This window comes from Atractosteus spatula, chromosome 9 (genome assembly GCF_055471065.1).
Source record: "Atractosteus spatula isolate fAtrSpa1 chromosome 9, fAtrSpa1.hap1, whole genome shotgun sequence".
Lineage (NCBI taxonomy): Eukaryota > Metazoa > Chordata > Actinopteri > Semionotiformes > Lepisosteidae > Atractosteus > Atractosteus spatula.
In genome coordinates this window covers 39,182,940-39,202,490 of record NC_142714.1, presented here as the reverse complement: position 1 = coordinate 39,202,490, position 19,551 = coordinate 39,182,940, and positions in this window count along the sequence as shown.

Below are 19,551 nucleotides of genomic sequence, written 5' to 3'. Positions count from 1 at the left end.
AAAACTATATCTAAGGTACACACCCTTTCTCCTGCCCACACAAAATATACCAGCTCAAACTAACAAGTCTTAACAGATTATATTTCATTTTTTTTCAAATGTTTTTCAGCCTTCTCACACTTTGCCAAATGAAACCTATAGCTACCTTTATGTTCATCTGAGACAACAGAAGATATAGAGTTTATAGAAAGAACAATCATCATTATACTACAAATTCTAAATATAATGCACAAGTGTGGATTCTGTAAAGAACACAAAATGGCATATAATTCTCTATTTCAACAAAATTAAAATGATTTCCTTGTCATTTTACTTACAGTAGTGTCTCCAGGTAACAAATGAAGTATGGTTAAACAAAACTATACAGTATATGCAGGACTAAATTTAATGTAATTTAATTTAATATGTCTATTCACTTATTTTAAATTTTATGCCCATATAACACATGCCATTAAAACATAGCGTGCCTTATTTTCAAAAACTACATGCCAAACCCAACACACTCATCTGAAAGCCTGACTGCAGTTTTCTAAGAAGCATAACAGGAGAAGTATGTGAAATAATACGTATTTCAAAACATGTGGTGTAATGCAATTCCCACTTCCTAAGATCTGAGTAATCTATTTAGACTAATGTTACCCTTTGACAGAAAATGTTCTCTGTAGTGGAAAGACAATTTGCATTTGTCTTTACAAAACATCTGTGAAACTGTATCTTCCTTATATTGAGGGAAAGATAATGTGAGAGGATTCCTGTATTATATATAGTGTACAGTATATTATGATGCAATGCTAAACAGACAACACAACAGAACAGATTTTGGTAAATTGAAAACCAATGGATTATTTTAAGGTTTAGGATGAATGTTTGAGCAGAAGTGATATTGAGGTATAGATTTCAATTACTCATATTTAACATTCAATATTCTAAAATACTTGTCATCCAGTGCATCATATGGCCTGCATTCTGGAGCAATAAGTACTTTTCACTAAACACTTGTAATAAACATTCTGTATTCCTAATCCTCTGTATCTTCCTATAATGTACTTGTTAAAATCCAATTCCATTTTCGTATCAAATGTATATTACTGTACATTATGAGAACCTGCCAAGAAATTAACAAATACACAAGTACTAGGAAGAAGGACTCAGAAGACAAACTCAGAAAGGGGTGGGCGGAGGGTGGGAGCCCTGTTCAATGAAATCTTGTAAACAAAAACATGTTTGACTAGTCTGACAATTTTTACAGTCGCACAATGCAATCCAGCTATAGAGTAGGTGTTTCTTCAAATAAAGGTGTTGTTTAGTCATGGTACACCCGTCTCCATTAAATCAGTATTACGGATTAATCTATTATAGATTGAGCGAGGATAGATTGGTTAGCTGCAGTTAGACCTGCAAAGAGTCACTGTGCCTGAAGACTGACTGGGAATCTCTGTTGAGTCGGAGTAGCTCAGGGTCTAATGACATAGTCACATCCCAAGGCATGTTAGTCACATTAGTATTAGTCAGTTACATCTGCTAAAGGTATATACACTGAATATCAAAAGTGGCGTATCGCCCTGTTAATGCATGTATGTTTTCAGAAAAAATAAACATTTTATTAAAAAATACATTAATTGGTAGCATTGCTGCCTTGCAGAGCTTAGGCGCTGGATTCAATTCCAGACCTGTGGTGCTATCCACGTGGAGTTTTTACTGTATGTTCTCCCTACATGTATTGTATGTTCACAAGGGTTTCCTCCAGGTGCTCCAGTTTCCTTCCACAGTCCAAAGACATACTGGTAGGTTTATTGGCTTCTGGGAAAATTGGTCCTGGTATGAGTGTGTGCATGACTGTGTATGTGTCTGTTTCTGTCGTGCAATTAACTGGTGTCCCATCCAGGGAGTATCCTGCCTTGTGCCTGTTGCTTGCCAGGATAGGCTCTGACTCCTAAGTGAATCTGATTTGAATTAAGAGAAAATTAATGGTTGGATGAGAATTGTTTGTGCAATCATTTTGATTAATTAACATTGACGTGACTCACCATGATACACAATAGAGACCCAATCTTTGACTTTGATTACCAGGAGAAACAAGCAGTTCCTCCCTCCACTGTGAAATGAATCAATGGGGCCTTCCTGTCCCAGGATGTGTCCCTGATGAAAAAATAGGGAGCACTACAAAAATACAGTAAACAGGATATTTGCTATGCTCTCAGACAATATTTATGTAGGTTCCATATGCCCATGGTTTCAATGATTATTGTTGTTTATATTCCCACAAAATTATTAAATTATTTCAACTTTAAAAGCGTTTTAATTTCCTGTGAACCCAGCCATAGTTTGGCAAACCATTAAGTCATTTCCACAGTAACAAGCTTCAGAATCTTGAAAATACATTGATTGTTTTATTAAAAAATCTCTCTGCTCACTATTTATTGCAGTGTACACTGCAATAAATACACTGTAAGACTTTAAAATCTCAACTTGTTTTTAAAGCATGTTGTACACTGTTATCCTGACTGTGTATTGTAAATAATCCACTGAATACTGGGTGTGGACAATCGCTTTTGCTGATTGTTATCTTGTAAGGCTATACTTCCCTTTTCTTCCTTCAGGCATAAGACCTAAATAATCTAGATTGGGTTTATAATGTTTCATTACTCAAGTGAATGTCTCTTTGCACCCTTAAGCTCTGCTGAAGCGGGCATTTTACTGAGCTTCAATGTAAAGAATCAATAGACTTGATAGTTTTAATCTACTTGCAGTCATGCACAATTCTTTAACACCCTGCTTATTTTATTCCCCTGCCATCATTTAAATTATTAACTGTCTATTTACTAAATTATTACTCTATGTCTTTGCCATTGTGAGAAGGGTAGTTATTCAAACCATCATTAATAACAATCTTTAAAAAACTGAAACTGACGCAAATGGCATAATCTAATTCTTAAAACTACTGCTTGTTGAAGTAACCTGCTTATCAAGAGGGACACGGATCCTGGCACAAAGTTACTAAAAGGCAGAGGAAATACAGACACTACCTACTCACAATGGACAGATCTACATGTTTTAAGATAGCTATATTTTTAAAAGACTATTTGTTTTGCAAGCCAAGTTAATTCTTGGAACTTGGATGCTAATATCTCCACTGTTCTTGCTATGCTTTTATAATTTGGAAGGTTTTCAGGACCACAATTTTCATTAGAAAATAACCTTAGGCTCAGCACTTCATGAAAATGATTGAAGAATGCGGTTTTTATCAGGTTCCTAGAAGTTGCCTTTTATGTTAGACTTGAAAAAGGTATGTGAGTAAGAACACAGGACCTAATTATTAAACAGCTATAGAAAAGGCATTTACAGATTGAAGGCTGTGCTTTAATCAATTTCAGTCAGTGCTACCTGATACTCTCTCATATATGTGTTTCCTGTTTCTGGAAACACCATTTCAATGATGTGTCTGCAAAATCAGGAAGAGAAAAGCTATTTGGACCCTACACATTAGTTAATTTACATATCTGCCCATTGCGTGCTCCTTCATATTTTATAGCTTTATGGGAAACGTGGATCGCATAAAGATTAGGGAAGCATGTGTATGGAATTACAAATAAAAGCAGGCTAACCTTTTAATAGTTTCTAGAAAATCATCATTTAGATAATGTGCCTGAGTAGCCTTCCTGTAACAGGTCATAAATACTGTATACTTTGGCACTTTTCCTAAAGCAGAACTTTAAAGCAAAGCAGCTGCAGTGCCTCATGATGTGAATTAAAGTTCAACTAAATAACTTCTTAAAATGAAAAATTGTAACAAACATGAAAATGAGTTTTCAAATGACTTGAAATAAATAGTTTGTCACTCAAATGCCTTTGGAATGAAATGTTTTGTACAGATGTAAGGAAGAAGAGTTTGTGTAATATTCAGTCTTAAATAAATCTCCTATTTCCACCAGGGACCTCATACTGTATTTATAAGTCATTGTTTAGTCTGAAGATATCATATGTTTTATCTATATCAACACCTTTGTAACATTTGTGCCAAAGTTGGCTTCCTATGTTAGAGTGCGCAAAGGTTGTTTAAACACAACACATTATAATGAAAGAAAACAGTCTGTATTTTAGCCCACCATAGGCATTTCAAACTCTATTATTCTGTTAAAAAGATCAAAACAACATTGACAGTTTTTATATATTATTCACAGGTGAAATGCACATAGAAAAGCATTCAGAGCACTGATCTTCTGTAGATGTGTTTGTTTCTACTTGTGGAGAGCAATATCAAGGGATATAACAAAGCCTTGCTACTTTCCAGCACTATGACTGAATTCAACTCACCCTACTTCTGTCAAAATACTGTATAATCTTTTCAAAATACCTAAATTTGATTGAGCTTCTTCATTTGGCTTATCAGTTAGTTTTTTCATTCAGGGTTCTCATTCAAGAACTTTCTCATTCAAGGTTCCACGTACTGTAATCTATGAAAATTTGGCATTGGATGTGACAGTAATTCAAACCACTGAAAATGACCCTTGTTCAAACACTGGAAATTAGTTAACATACTGTAGATATCAGTTTCTAATTTACTACTCACTCTCAGAACTTTTCTATTTTGTCACATACCTCTCAGTCAGACTTGAATGATATTCTGACCCTTACTCTGATGCAGATAGGGCCGGCTCCCCCATATACAGTAGATGAAACAGGCAGTCATCTTGTCCACCGAATTAAATGGGGACCAAATTTAAAGAGAAAAAAATAGTTTAAAAATATATTTTAAAAAATTAAAAGATTTAAAATAATAAAGTAACAAAGATGTAATTATTTTCATTCACGTGTGTATAAGGATGGAATACAAAATATAATTCTACACATTTCTGAGAATTTACTAGTGTCAAATACACTTACAAGAACATAAAATTTCAATTTCAATCTCATTGCATGTCACTCTGCTCAGTAAGGATACACTACTCGCTATTTCTTTTCACACTGCTGCCTGTGTTATTGCTCTGGAGTGGTGATATTCTGAGTTAGTGTTTTTCAGATTTATAAATCCAAAACATGGATATCTTTAAGCATAATTAAGCCTTAGCTATATTGGGTGGTATAATTACAAACTTTTTTATAACTGCCCTACATGTAAGAAATCATCATAAGGAGACACAGAAAAGAGAAAGGTCAGAGAAAACAGATGAAAAGAGACAGGGGATTGACAGGAGGAAACAGAAGCACTAAGTAAGTGGACCTTATTCATGTCTTGGATTTGGTGATATATGTTTAGAATAGGTAGACTCAGTCCTTTTCACATTTGGACATCCAGGATTATAGGAAGGGAGATTTAGCACTCGGTTGTACAGTATCACACCCAAATATAGACACACCAATATTTATTAACTATAATTTACACAACTCTCCAACAGTTATTCTATACAATCAGTGGGTTTCAGAGTCGTATTTACTTTAACTCTAGTCCAGAATTCTACCTCTTACCTTAAATTTAAATACACGACAAAACGCCTTAACAGCTCAAAGGGTGAAAACCTGCATTCAAATAAAAATGGATCCTTCCCAGGACTAAATCCAACAAATACAGTCATGGGAACAAATGTCCAACTTCCATCAATGCATCACTAAAATAGGAAATATATTTGAGGATTCATTTAAATTCTAAAATTTCCTAAAATAAATTAGACCGCAATCTTTCCTGTAATAATGCTCAGAACCCTGTACTCTTTATAGTATCTGGACTGAATCTGATTATCAGTGTGGTTAGCCCACAGCATAGCTTCTGAGATAATGATGAGTGACAAGGCCTGTTTTACCTTCCTCTCCTTTCCTTCCCTCCTCATTTCTTATCTTGTATGTCTGCACCTTTTCTTAATCTGTGACCCACTCTTAGGGAGACTGACTTAATGATCTCATTAGGAATGTCCCTGTCACTGGTGCCTGGTGTTATTGATGTACTATGAAGTTAACATTAGTGAATTCTTAGGAACACCCTTATGATTTGTAGCTTCCTCTATAGTTGCTTTCCACATGACCCAAAGACAGCTATGTAAATACAACAAAACAGTATCTGCTGTTTCTAACCTTCTAAATAAAGCCATCACTGCTAAACGTGCTGCAAATCAGAAGGTGAAATACATAGTTTTGATTAACTCTTACAAAATAAAAAAACTTTAAAATATCAGACGTGTAGATGAATCAAGCTCCTTTACAGAAAACAGAGATAGATGTTTTTTTAGTACCTATTTTGCTACTACAATCTAAAGGATGGGAGGAATCAGGATTCGCTCCATTTGATGTGCTACGGTAAGCACCAGCACCGAAGTCATACACCGAAGTCATAGCACCGTTTAATACACTGAAGTCATAGTGAGGACAGTAGAATAACAATCACAATATATGCATAAAACCCTATTTTCATGACAGTCAAGCATAATAAAGCAATGTGAAAGCATAGATTAGTTATAGGAAAGCAGAATATGTGGAAATAAGATTAGCTTAAGATCAAGAGGAAAACCTTTGTGCAGGTGAAGATTTGTCATACAGCAAGGGAGCCACAGTCATACAGAGCTTAAAGGGCTTCACTCAGGCTTCTAACAATAGTTGTAATTTTGTATTACCAGTATCTTCTAGTAACAGCTAAATCAGGATTCCTGGTCTAGTAAATGTTGTTGGCAATAATATTGTAATACACACTATAGTTTTCCTAGGATGTTTTATAGTGAATGCAAATATTGCAAAGAAAAGCTTATCGTTACTTTCTCTTCAATTAGCAAGCCTTCTGTCGAAGGCTGAGGAAGCGTTTTTTTCCTTCCACTCTTCTTGCAATCGGTGATGAAATATACAGAAATTGATCCTTTAGCCTTTTTAACCACACAGAGCAAGGCCTTCTCTTTAAAGTCCCTGTCTCTCAAGGTTCCTTTATTGTTTCTTGTACTCCTGCTGGCCACGCTGGTCCTGAGCAGACAGCAGATCAGCTGAAACACTTTCATAGACTTTTCTTTGTAAAATGGTGAGAAGGTAAAAACCATCAGCACCATTGTTAAACCTTTTTTTCATGCTTGTGAAGGCCGGCAGTGACTCCTGTACAACAATTTCATGACCATGTTTGGTTATCGAAAAGTAAAACAACAACCCAGCGACTTTAGTGAATTAACTATTCAAGACGATCAAGGTCTTCTTGCATTAACTCTTGCTGCACAGACTTTGGATTTAATAACCTCCAGAACTACAATTGTACTTAGTCATTTGTGTTGTATGCTGTTTCTTGCAGTTGTTCATATTGTATCTTATACTGTATGATATGAATCACATTTATACACACTGGTATAAGCATAAATATTCTTCCTTAAATGCATGCCATTAATTGTTAAGGGCCCAGAAAGGTTCTGTGATATAATTCCTACCAATGCAGCTATATTATACTAAGATAAGATAAACTTTAAATGACCCCTTAAAGGAATAATTTTAGTGGCACACAGAACTTTTGTACACCTAAATACAGTACATCCCAAGACGTTACACATCACAATTACATATCTATTACACGTGCATAACTCATTACAACATAGTCATGACTTAATACACATACGTAGTGTATTATTTATAGCCTAATCAATTCAGATTGACACATTTACATTTACCCCTGCCATTTAGGTGTACTCATTTCTTTAATAGATAATGGAACAAATTAATATTTGTATCCATTTGATCTACATTTGGGAACCCTAAAATATATTCCAGAGGGAAGAAGTTGATATTCAGAATTAAGAATATAGAAAGAATGTGATATAATTTTTTCTGCCTGTCTAATCATGGATTGTTCAAAAATTGTCTGCAAGGAGGAGTGCTGCTTCAATCCCATTACCTTCACTGCTGTTTGGACAAGGGTGATTTTTTATCTTAATTGAACATATAAATTACCAAACCAATCTGTTGCACCAAGGCATCCTGGCCAAATTTCCCATTGGCCCTTACCAATCATGGCCTCCTAATAATCCCCATCTATGAATTGGCTTCATTACTCTGCTCTCCTCCCCACTGATAGCTGATGTGTGGGGAGCGTTCTGGTGCACTATGGCTGCCGTCGCATCATCCAGGTGGATGCTGCACATTGGTGGTGGTGGAGGGGAGTCCCCATTACCTGTAAAGCGCTTTGAGTGGAGTGTCCAGAAAAGCGCTCTATAAGTGTAAGCAATTATTATTAATTATTACCATATCTAATAATGTTCTCAAATGCAGCATGGTAAAAGAGGAGCATTATTTTCTGTCTAACTCCAAACACTTCTATTCTTTGTAAAAAATACAAATACTGCTGAACTCTGGGGCAAACACAGTCAGATGTCTATGTTGAACAAAAGTGTGCAATGTTACCATGCCAACCATATCCAAATGGGCATATGTCAGACTGAGCTTCTTTACTAATTCTTGTAAGTTGAACCTGTCTATGTTGCAGAAAATTATAAAAATGTTGGGAGGAGCTTTGTCCCTTCTTTTTCACAGAAATATTTATATATATAAATTGCACCTCTGATGAAAATATTTTCAGTTGTTCAGTTAGATCCAATTAATGCAATAGAGGGACAAAATATGTACCTTGTATTTTGCCTAACCCTCCAAGCTGTGGGAATGGTGTAACTCAGCTTTTGATCAATATGTGTTCCCAGATATGTAATACTCCCCACAACCCCTACATACTGACCATTGAGTACTATTGTCTACAAATAGTATCACCACTGGTTTTAGCATTGAAAAGAAGTTCTTTAGTGTTTTGTGGACATTTGTTGTGAACAAATTATGGACATTTGTGAGTAACATTTTGCCAGCTTGCTAGAGTAACTTGTATTCAATAAATACAAAAGAGATTTTTTAAAATTGTTGAACAAACATATTTATTGCACTGTGGATTTATGTCTGCATGAAGTAGAACAGAATCCTTGTCACCCAGTTTCTGTTTTTGTGCATTCATATTGTAATGCTTATCATTATCTCTAGTCCAAGTGAGAAAATGATCAAACATTTTTTTTAATATAAACTCCAACACACAAGGTATCTAATCTAAACCGAGACTACATCGTTCTTACCTCTTATCTACCTAGTGCCTGTGAATGACCAGCAGATATAAGATGCTAAAGATAATAGTGGAAATTCCATAGGATTGCTCAGATTTCTTGCTCTTTATCCATTTTCTAACTGCTTCATCCAATTTAGGGTTGCTGGGGAGCCAGAACCTATTTCGACAAGGAACGGGCGCAAGATGGGATACACCCTGGATGGGAGACTAGTCCATCATAGGGCACACACAGACACATTCACACCAGGGCTAATTTTTTCCAGAAGCTAATCTACTAGTATGTCTTTGAATTGTAACAGCAAAATGGAGCACCCAGAGGTAACCCACGCAAAGGGAGGAACAATTCCAACTCCATGCAGATAGTTCCCCAGGTTCAGAATTAAGTCCAGGGCCCCAATGCTGCAAGGCAGCAATGTTAACAATTGTGTCATTGTACCACCTTGATCCTTCCCCATTTTTGCCTAAATGTCAGTTCCATTGCTGTTGACTTGGCAGAATCTGGAAAACCACCTTCCGTGGAAAATAATTGAAAAATGTATGCATCAATTGAAAATATTATTGTTTGGTTTTCTGTTTCAGTTCAATGAGCTTCCCACACCTTATCAAATAATTTAGATGTGTTCCTTGGCAGGCTCCTGTTATTTTAGTATTTTGAAATTGTACAGGTGTTGTTCTTCTGCCACAAGTTTTCATTCATGCAAACCTTATTAGCTGTGTTTGATACATATCTTACTCTCTCCTCTGTGTTCAATATTTAGAATGCTTACTTGTTCCCCAAGGAGAGCTTGTGTATAAAATGAAAACCAAAAGTGTATGTAGTTCAAGTCTAGTTATTTTCATCTGTCAACATGCAATGCATGGGCTTTGTTGAAACCTGTGTCCAAGATAAAAAACCTTGTACTTTAAATTTGGTTGTGTACTAGAATGTCAAGATTGTATCATGGAAAGTCATGATATTTGCCAAGAAAATGTTAGAATGCATTAAATTAGACAATACTACAGGCCTGATTTTAAAGCAATACCTACCCCATTTTGAAATGTAAAAATAGTCAAATAAATGCAGCTCACAATAATACATGAGTATCAGAACTGATTGTGTTGATGAATGGTGTATACAACAAACTGTACATAATTTTTAAAGCTCAAAACATGCTTATTAACCTGAAATGTAACAACAAATATTTCTTACCAGTTGAATCCAACTATTTTATTGTACCAGACCTTCTTACACAGGACATTACACCAATATTAGGTCTTCAAACGTATTGAAAAGGATAAGATCACTAGGTACTAAACCAAAGCAATAATTTGAAACAATCTGAGTTCTGAGCTACAATACACTGCTTTAGCAAGGCTCAGAACCATGATCTGACCTGTTAACCTTGTAACAGTATTTAAACCTATCAGGTTATCATTTGATTGAATATTTTGCAAATGCTGACAATATGAACAAAAGACCAAGCAGCCGTTGTGAAAGACATATTAAAACAAAACGGCCATTAAAAAGATCCCTGAAGGAAGACAAGGTACTGTATTGCACATGCCCCAGCAGACAATTGTCTTCACAAGGCTTTTCTTACAGCCAGAAATCTGATACAGGCCCTTGGACAAAGTTGACAGTAGTGGCCATTTTCAATTTTCAGGTACTGTAGCTGACTACTCCAGCTTGTAATTTTAAAGGTACTAGGAGTCTTTTTCCCACATGGGCTATGTGATCCCAGAGAGCCACCAGTGCAACCACAGACCTATAAAAGACAAGGAAATTTAACAGATTTTCTTCCTATTGCTGCTCCTAATTAATAAAACAGTAGCAACAATTTTAACTCACAAAAGGAAACCAGGTATCAAAAACAACTAGTTAACAAAACACAATCCAAAATAACCGAAGAAAAATAAAGAATAATATCCCCTTGCTATGTCACAAACACAAAAGAAAAAATATATCTTCCAAAGAACACCACATTCAGTTTTGCTGAAGAGAACCAAAGTGGCCTCTGTTTAAAACATCCAGACTTTGTTTCACACTTTTGCCCTCCCAGTGAGCATTTACTCAGCACTGTCCAGCCAGCCCAGCATACGTGTCATACTGACAAAAAAAATCTCAGCACAATCCCCTGGTAGTACAGTATATCGCTAGAATCTTGCTTACTAGTCTCAAAGCAATATGGTCCGTTATACCTCCCTTTCCTTGCCAGAGTGAAAGAAAATACTCTACTGGCCAGGGATTGTATATACTGTACCTTCTTCTGACCAGAGCGCCAGGACTTGACATGGGCAGGAATGTCCTGGTGATCAAGTGCTTTCATTGTCACTCTCTGACATCATCATTCTGCTATTTTGTCTCTTCACAGATGACAATGTAAGATAATATTGATTAACACCATCTTTGATCATCTCCACACCAGAAGGTTTTAGCTTTCTGGGCCACAGTTGACAGTCCCTTGCATCAGTTTGATCAGATGGAGAGACACAGTGCACAAATGTGCCACCCTAACCATTTGATCACATGCTAATGAAGTAACACCAGTACCTGCTATATTGCCACCATATCACCACATCATGTCTCTGGATCATCAAGGACTGACTGAGCAAGCAGGCAACTTACACTCCAGAGTTTGTAACATTAAAAATAATAATAACCATTTTATTTTCAGTATGCATTCGTGACACATATTTTAAGTACATAAAGGAATGAGGAAGCATTACATGTAATTGTATACATACACACACAGATATGTATTAGTTTATGACTGCACCTTTTAATGGGTCTCTATCACAACAAGGTTGTTAATGAGGTGTGTAGAAATGTAGATAGGTCACAGAAAGAATGATGGCATAGCCACTTTCAACTGATCTCTCACACTTTCGCTTTAACATTTTTCTACACACATTATTACTCACATTTCTCACACATATTCCAATTATTTGGACATGAATGACAGGCTAAAAGCTGGCTAGATTTCACACGGTTTTCCCCTTCAAGGGAAAACTGCCTTGTCTTCTGCACCTGCTTTCTACCTGCTTCACTCCCACAAATACACAGACAATACCTTTTCGGTGTCTGTGGTTGATAGCCTTCGGCTGTCCAGCCACGCTTCATCACTAATGTCTCCAAAAGGCATTCATCTCTGCTGTCTAGACTTGCCATATCACTGGCAACTACCTGTTGCCACCCATCAGCTCCTGTTGCCCATAAGTTTGCTTTTCACCAGTTTCTCTGTCAGAGCCCCAGATGATAGCGTTAACTTCTTTCCAGCTACATTTCGCATACAGTACCTCCACCTCCTATCTGTCTACTTGTCCTGCACCTCAGTGGTATCTGGGTCGTTAACATCTGCTGCCCAGCCTCTAGTATCTACTGCCCAGCTTCTCTCCTTCCCTGGTGAACACACACACAAAAAAACATCCCCAGATCAGCCAATCTCTCTGCATCAAACAAACACTCCTTTGTGGCAGGTTTGGGAGAGTTCTCCACCAAGGAGGCCAAATAAATAGGACAGCCCTATTGCTCTCCAAACCATCAATTTCCCACAGCTGTGGCCTGTCACAGACTCATTAAGATGTGTTTCAGTTTTATAGCTTGCAGCAGACTGTGGCTTCTGTGTTCTGTCTCAGTGATTATAGAAGCATATTTTTGTTACACCATTGAACATCTATCCGAGGACAGAATAGTCTAGCTTGATTCTGCATCATGGAAGCATAACGTCTCTGGATCAAGTTCCTTTTAACACGCTTGACATCTCAGAAATAATAATGGAATGCTGCCTTTAGAAAATGAAAGGATACTGGCTAATGTATTAAATAAATAGTTCACATTATTAGTCCCCAATATGGCTCAGTCTAGGAGCGAATGGGTTCTAACGTACAGTATGAGACAGGGATTAAACGGACGGAAACACACAAACAAAAAAAAACACTACTATTTCGCACAACCCAATACCCCCTAACCCTGTCTCCCAAGAAAGAGGGTGGCAAAGCCAAAGAAAAGCTTTCCACAAGCTAACTTATTACACTAAACTAAGCTGTAACGGAAAACAAAAAAAAACACAAGAGCCACGACAATCCCAATCCCCACCACAGCCAAATAAACAAATCTTGTGTTTACCAAATCTCACAAAACTTTGCCATAGATTATTCCACTCCTCTCTTTTACCTCCCTCTCCGGATGTCCCATACCGGCATTTTAAAACCGGACCGCTCTCTTCAACCAATCCAGTGAGAGACCCAATTTAGGGACACTCCCACCTCCAAAAATGGCCCCCCACATGGCAGGGAAGTAAAAAAAAAACAGAACATAACATACACTGTAGGTCTTTACTATGGATGAAATTAGCAACATACCACAGGCTAAGAAAAGACAATCCTCTGTATTGAAGTAAGAAGAGGAAGTGATAATGGTATAAGAAAGCTTAAATTAAATATTTAAAATGGAACAGCACTAGTAATTGGAGCTGAATTATAGGATAGAGTTATAGAACCACACCCAAAGGAAGCTCTTTTCAGCATGGAATAAACTTTACTTGTTCTTTTATAGCCTACACATGCTGACGCAGCTACCTACTTGAATTATAGGATTACAAGTACTGTATGTGACAGATCCCCCTTGGATGGTAGCTAAGTGTGGAGGAATCTGCACACATTAACACCTTTTTAACCTAAATTACTGTAGGTGGTGACTGGCATGTAAGCTGTGCTTGTTACATTCTTGTCCCTACAGGTAGTAGCAGTGGAAACGTTCCTCAAGCCTGTTGTTTCCGTTTGGTCATTGTCGTTCTTAACCATCTTCCTATTACCAGTGAGCCGACATGGAAACAATCAAGGCTTCTACTAATCAACAGCCTGCTCTCAACCTTGAAACTAATAATGTAACCTGAGCCTCACCACAACACCATATGAAATTAGAACCTCACTCCAAGGCTCTATTAATGTGCAATCCCACCCCCAGACTGCACAAATCACTCTATGTAGGTCTCCCCTTTAGACCCAGGCAAACAAGAGTCTCACTGCAATACTCTATATGCCCCAGTCACCTCTGGAAATGTTGCCAAAACCACGTCTGAGGTTTTGATCTTTCACTCTTTTAGGAATCTCCCCGTGAGACTCCATTTCTTTCTGTCCCACAGTGAGGGTCTAACCTAAACCTGAGCCAACCACCATCGTATACTCGATAATATATAAGAAAAACCTGCTCCCAACAGGCAATGTCAATTCCCCAATAACCTTGTGAGTATTCGAAATAACTTGTTTTCCGTTTCTAAAGTGTATTGACGTCTTGTTGACTTAACCTTATTTTGACACACCAGTTTTGGCAGCTCAGTTCCACAGTAACACAAGAGGATCCTCCAAGGTGACAGAAAAGCCAGATCTTGCTTTAAAAGTTTATTAGGATTTGAAAAAGCAACAGCAGTAATAGACTTCTTCACAGAAAGAAAAGGAAATACTAGATTCTTGATTTTCAAAATATTCCAGCTGCAATTAATTTCCACTCCGACTACTAGTAGGGACAAGAAGGTTACAGGCACAGGTGACGTACCAGTCACCATCTACAATAAATATTCAATGTAATTTAGGTTAAAAAGGGGTTAATGGGTACAGGTACTATACACCCAATCACAGTTCCCATCCAAGGGGAATAAAAGATCAAATCTCAAGCTAATAGAGTTAAGGCTATAGACAACCAAGTTAAATGTATTTGGATTTCTAAATAAACACATGACAGTAAGAACAATCAGAGCTAAAATATTTTGAGGTGACATTAGTGGACTACCACAGGGGTCTGTTTTTATATTGCTTTTCCTAATTTAGATCAATGATCTAAATTCCAGGTTACTTCATATTTAAAGAGCTTTTAAACCTTTTATTACACCAATAATTATGTTAATTCACTCTTAATAGCTGACTGGAATGAAAGCCAGCAGAGAAATCAGCCCTCCAGTTCTGGAATTAAGCACACCTAATCTAACTGCTGGAAGAGTAAACCTGTTTGGAAGAAGATTAGTAAAGAATTTCAAAACGACTGGACAAACCGCTGTCAGGTGGCGTTTAATGTAAGCCAGTAAAGTAGCAGGTAGAAAACACAAAAACTATAATATATAGATGATCCTGAGTTTCAAGATGCTACACATGAAAATGTGATGTTTACATTAAAAAATCATTTTCTTGACGATATAAAGAATTAATAAAAATGTGTTATTTATTAGGATAGTTAAGTATAAAATTGCAATCAATGGACTTTATTTTAAAAAATGTATTAGGAATAGATCCATTTTGAACAATTGTTACCATTTTGCGACCATCACGACTGGAACAAGAGCAAAAACCAAGGTCAAGGTCTAAAGGTGAGCAAAAAGTCAAGAAGCCAAAAGGTTACCGATCCAAAGAGAAACTTTGCAAAAGGTGTCCGAGATGAATTACAAAAATCAAGGTCAAAAGAGTAGTCAAAAGCCCAAAGGCCAAGGCAGTTTCCACGGAGGGTATCACCGTGGAGTTGGTGTATGGCTCACAAGGCCTAAAGCAATACTGAGGACTAAAGGAACAGAGCAGGGTTTAAATAGGCTGAAGAGAAGGCGTGGTGATGGGTTAATGAGGTCTGGATAACCAAGCCTCCCTAGAGAGGATGAGGTATGTACTGTCATTTTGGGTGCTGTCTGGTGGCTGGATGCTGGTACTGTAATAAAAGTAGTCAAAAGAAAGCAATATATATACAGTATATAGCTTCAGGCAATGTCCTATACTGAGATGTAGTCTTCGTTTACTTTTCTAATTAAAATGTTAAAAGCAATTAGCTCCAAAAAGTAAGCATTGTCTCTAAACAATTACAATTCAGATTTTGAAAAATCAGTTCTTACATAAATCAAGGAAGCACTCTGGTGCACTTCTATAATTACAAACTATTCATTTAAAACAAAACTCTGTGTTCAAAAGTTAAAAAGTTAATGGCATTACTAACAAACATATTTACACAAGTAATTGGCATTACTTACAGTTCTAGTTGATAGCCTTTGATGATAATGATAAGGAGGTGAAACCAACAATAAAGGTAGTTACTGTAGATACTATTTAATAATGTGAACCACTGCACCACTCTGCCAACCCCTTTAGCTAGATATGTCTGCAGCTTTCGAAATACCTTAATCCTCACTTTGTCCTGTGACCCCTGAAACTTTCTAAAATCCCTTTCAAAATCAAGTTCCAACAATGATTATATATAAACCGACGGAAAAAAGAAAAGCAGCACCTCCTCCTCCACACTCTGGCTCTCCCATCTGGACAGGCTGAAGAGTGACTCATAGCGATTCGGCTTTGTGTCTTTCTCTGTCTCCTGAGTCCTGCACAGGATCCATTTGCCCTATCAGCCCCACTCTGCCAGTTATGCTTTATATTTTCTGCAGTTACCATAATAAATTACTGGGAAGACAGCAAATATCCCTAAGTGACAGGAAGGGGATTTGCCTTCTTCACCACAATTCTTCCTCCATCTCAGCAGTAGCACTTCACCAACAGAAATTATGTTTGGATTCAATGAGATGACAGAAGCCAATCGAGAGTACAAAAACAAACATGCATTGATTTAAAAAAGTATTGTAAATATGTTCTGCTTTGAACTGGCATCCCATCCAAGGCGTATCTTGCCTTACGCCCATTGCTTGCTGGGGTAGGCTTCACCTCCACAGTGGCCCTGTAATGGATAAAGCAGTTAGAAATGGATGGATGTAATTATGTTAATAATCACATACAAGACAGTGCTCATTCTTTGATAGCAATTTGACTGGCTATTTCCAGTCGCTAGATTGGGCTCAGTCTGTCATCCAGAGGCTGTTTTGGAACTTCCATCCATCCATTTCACTTTATCCATTACAGGATAAAGGTTTTGTAAATTGTATAATTTTAATGTTATTAAAAGCAAGGTTTAAAGTGATAGTCCCACCACCTACTGTATGTGTAAAACTCTTTGGAAATAAAATAACCATTTGTTTTTTGTATTTCCAAATGTTTAACTAAAACCTACTAGCTTATTACTTGCTAATTTTTGTTCCTCCCCCTCCAGTGTTGTTGGTTTTATGTCATTTTGGAGCAGGCATAATTAAACAAGACGTAGCATGAGTGAATACTTGCTGAATTACAGGTGACGGAATCACAAAAGAGGTTTATTGCATTTTAATGTAATTTATTTTAAAACTGATAAAAATTCCAAATTACTTTTAAAATTTTTTAATAATATTTTGTCAACAACTTTATGTGAACGCACTAGCAATGAACGCATTTGCACAACATTTATGACAACCCAAACTCAGAAATGCTGTAAATGCTTACTAGTTTTTAACACTGGTTAAACTTGTGATGCAGCCTGCCCTGCAGAATGACAATACTGAGAATCAACAGTCTACAAATTCCTTCTGCAGCCTCTTACTTCCAAACTGAAAAATTGTGAGCCTCAAATTGTATTCAAAAACATCATTTGGCAGGTATGAAGGCCGAAATTTATTTTCTTCTGTGTGATCCTGAAATCCATTTTATAATTCAGTGCATTTGCGGTGGGCTAGGGATCAGGAATAGCATCAATAATTGGATTCCAGTCCTTTTCAGTGATAAAGCAAGGTTCTTAGAACTTCAGACAGGTTGGCCAGGAAACAGAGACAAGTGATGAATGCTTGTTCTCTCAATATGTAAGAATGAGGATACATCATTATCTGCGATACAGTAGAATTGCACCGAGGGCAGGATAGTGTAACGCATTCCACGAGCCATGGGTTACTTTTTTTCTCCAGATTACGTTTTTTATCACCTATACCCCAGGATCCACAAACATCAAAGCAGATGCCCTCTCCCGCCTTAACCATTCCTCTGCGACTGTGGTCCCCCCCGAACCCATCATACCTCCCGGCAGGTTTCATGCTGCATTACATTGGGACATCACGGATCAGGTTAGACGTGCCCTTCAAGGCCACTCTGTACCCCCCCCCCCCAACGCCCACCTGACAAACTGTACCCAACTCCGTCCGTTCTGCCATTCTTCACTGGGTCATGATTCCCACATCGCCGGCCACCCGGGCACCAGAAGATCCATTGAATTAATCTCCAGGGACTTCTGGTGGCCTCAGAAGACTAACGTAGCGGACTTTGTACGGGCATGTCCCACCTGAGCCAGGACTAAGACCCCCGTCAGAAGAAGACTGGCCTCTTGCAACCCCTCCTTAGTTCCTGCATGCCCATGGTCCCACCTCTCAGTGGATTTTCCCACGGATCTACCCTAATGCCAAGGCAAGACTACTATCATGGTTGGTTCTCCAAATCCGCACATTGTATTCCTCTCCCTCCTCTTCCTACGGCCCGGGAAATGGCTGATCTTTTTGTCCTCCATGTTTTCCGACTCCACAGCATCCCGAAGGATATCATCTCTGACAGGGGTCCTCAATTCATGTCCAGGTTCTGGTAAGCCTTCTGTAGAGCCTTAGGGGCCTCTGTCTCACTCACCTCTGGTTACCATCAGGAATCCAACGGCCAGGCTGAGAGGATTTTCTCCTCCTTACTTACCTCAGAGCTGATGTTTCCACCTCCCAGAATGATTGGGTCCCCCTCCTCCTCTGGGCCGAGTACACCCACAACTCTCTCTACACGTCCTCCACCGGTATGTCTCCTTTCAAGTGCTCACTCGGATACCAGCCCTCACTTTTTCCTGACACCATTCCAGACACTGATGTTCCCTCCGTAAAGGAATATCTCTCCCTTCCCTGAAGTCTCTGGAAGGCTGCTAGGACCACTCTGTTAAAATCCCTCCTTTAAAAAGAAGACCTCTGCCAACAGACATCATCCCCTGTCTAAGACAAAGGCAATATGTCTGGCTTTCCTCTAAGAACATTCCTCTCCATCAGCTATCCGGTAAGATTCATCCCACCTTCCATGTTTCCCTCCTAAAGCCTTACCATAGATCCCCGCTGCTACGATCACGACCGTGCCCACCTCTAATTCATGGCTCTGTGAATACACTGTGAACAAGATCTTGGACATTCAATGGCACAGAGGTTCCCTGCAATTCCTGATTGACAAAAGTTTGATCCAGGATTTTCTTCACACCCACCCTGTTCCTTCCACTGGGGCATCCGGAGCCACCCCTAAGGGAGCAGAGGTACTGTAACACATTCCACACACACTCTTATTCCCACACGCTCGCATTTCACTCATTCTCACATATCCACGCACACCCACTTATTTTGAACATCCACCTCACTGCTTCCAAACATAAATGAGATGAGATTCTTCTTCTGATACAGTAGATTTAGCTTATGCTGGTGCTGGGAAGAGTTCATGGTTGTAGGTACAATTTACTTGTTAAAACAGTAGCCTTTTACTGAATTGAACCATCTATGATATTGTGAATTAGAACCAGCTATTAATATTTATGTCTTAAAATAAATGATACAAAATATAGATTGTAACTGTACAATTATTCATTGCCCTATATGATGTATAGTTTATGAATATCACTCAGAATTCCA